Genomic DNA, 2267 nt, shown 5'->3' on the forward strand with positions numbered 1-2267 from the left:
AGAACACTGCCAGGAAGCTGTGCTGACATGTCTGGAAGGAATGTCATCACACAAACACACAGAACACACAGAGCACACGTCTAAGTGTTATTGATCCGTCATCAGTCTGTTGATCTGTGTTCAGCTGAGGATCGACTCTAAATAACAGCTCTGACGTTTGTGTGACGACAACAGAAACACACATTCGTACAAACACTAACACACTGGCAGGTGAAGTGATCAGCGTTGATTCAGTAACTGATGAACCAGAGACGCAAACCTTTGGTCTGATCCAGAAGATCGACTGGAAATGTGACGGAGCTCATAGAAAGATGTCAGAGCGTCTAAAAGAAAATCTACAACTCAACAGATAACAGTGTTTTAGAAATTCCTGAAAAATATCCCAGAATTAGAAATAAAAACAGTGAATTTATGTCTGATGTCTGATCAGAAACAACCAGGAGGAAATTCACATTTTATCAGAGGACACTGATGTTTTGTGACGTTAGAAGAAAACATAGAAACCCGTCAGACGACATTAAACTGATTTAAATCTGTGTAACTTGTTTTATTTTTACAGTTAACATGTAAATTCAAGCTGTTTCTCTCATTTCATTGGTTGTTATCTGTAATTTAACAAAACAAGCAAAATCTGATCAACAACAGTAAATTGATTTTTTTAAAGTTACAGTTCAAACGTATTGTAAAAAACAAAAGCATTTAAATTTGTACCTCTGTTGTTGTTTTGTGTTTCTGTGTGGTAGTTTTGTGTTTGTTTTGTAGTTGTTTTTTGTCTTTATGTGGACATTTTGTATGTCTTTGGGGTCATTTTTTGTCTCTTCGTAGTTGTTTTGTGTATTCTTCTGGACATTTTGTGTCTCTTCTTGTGGTTGTTTTTTGTGTCCTTGTGGTTGTTTTGTGTGTCTTTGTGAACATTTAGTGCATCTTTGTGGTTGTTATGTGTCTTCTTGTGGACATTTTGTGAGTATTTGTGGTATTTTTGTGTGTCTTCTTGTGGTTGTTTTTTGTGTCCTTGTGGTTGCTTTGTGTCTTCTTGTGGACATTTCGTATGCCTTTGTGGTATTTTTGTGTGTCTTGTGGTGGTTTTGTGTTTGTTTTGTAGTTGTTTTTTGTCTTTATGTGGACATTGCGAATGTCTTTGGGGTCATTTTGTGTCTCTTCGTAGTTGTTTTGTGTCTTCTTGTGGACATTTTGTGTCTTTATGGTTGTTTTTTATCTTCTTGTGGACATTTTGTGCGTCTTCGTGGGTTTTTGTGTGTCTTTATGGTTGCTTTGTGTCTTCTTGTGGACATTTTGTGTACCTTTGTGGTATTTTTGTGTGTCTCGCGGTGGTTGTGAGTCTCCTGCTCAGTGTTTCTAACCAGCAGCAGCGTCTCTGTTTCCTCTGATGAGAATCTCTTTGTAGATGAATTCTGTTTGTGGATCAAACACAGTTTAGCTTGAATCCACTGTGAGAATCACTTCTGAAGCTCCTCCAGCAGCAGCTCAGGAATTCACCTTTCTTACAGTTTAAACACAAACTCTTGAGTCATTCTAGTTCTTCCCACATTTCCCAACGTTTCAGTCTCACTTTTACTTTTCATATCGTCTCAGCTTTTTGTTCCATTTCTGAGAACGGTTACTGATGAAATATTAGACCACAAGTTCAAACTGCTGCCTGAACGGTTCAGTACAAATGTGTTCTTCAACGTCTTAACAAACAAGACGACCTTATTTTTATCTGAACACAAACAGTGCATCAACTTGTGATGAATTTCTGGCCACGGCTGGATTATTATGTAAGTGAGCAGCTTTTATGAACCCGCCGAGGGTTTCGTTTTGTTGTTTCTCTTTGACTTTGAAGCGCGAGTGCAGCCTGAAGCACGTCACAGCGCCAGAGGTCCTGGTTTTATCTCCGGAGAGTCTCGCGGGTCTTTTCCTCTCTGGTCGTCGACACGTCATCGGAGGGTCGGAGGTCGAGGGTGGACGTCCTCGGTGTCGAGGAAAAACTCGCAGCACGGACGAGAGCCAAGCGGCGTCTGGAGGAAACAAACAACACGTGAGCAGAGAAAACGGAAGTAAATAATAATAATGATGGTGATACAGAAGTCGGTGTATCAGTGAGACGAGCAGACGGGAGGAGAATCAATCTGCATGATGTCGAATGTGTTTTATTTTACTGCTTCTTCCACCAGTGTCCAGGCTCTGTGGCGCAACGGACAGCGCGTTGGACTTCTAGTAGAACCAGAAGGGATTCAAAGGTTGTGGGTTCGAGTCCCACCAGAGTC

The 2267-nt window shown here is 40.7% G+C and overlaps 1 non-coding gene across 1 annotated transcript; it reads left to right on the forward strand.

Moving 5' to 3' along the window:
• Window positions 1-2180: 2180 nt before the first annotated feature.
• Window positions 2181-2267, forward strand: trnar-ucu (transfer RNA arginine (anticodon UCU)). The gene is given in 2 exon segments: window positions 2181-2217; window positions 2233-2267. It is a non-coding gene; the product is annotated as a tRNA-Arg (tRNA).

This window comes from Stegastes partitus, unplaced genomic scaffold (genome assembly GCF_000690725.1).
Source record: "Stegastes partitus isolate 25-593 unplaced genomic scaffold, Stegastes_partitus-1.0.2 Scaffold1960, whole genome shotgun sequence".
Lineage (NCBI taxonomy): Eukaryota > Metazoa > Chordata > Actinopteri > Pomacentridae > Stegastes > Stegastes partitus.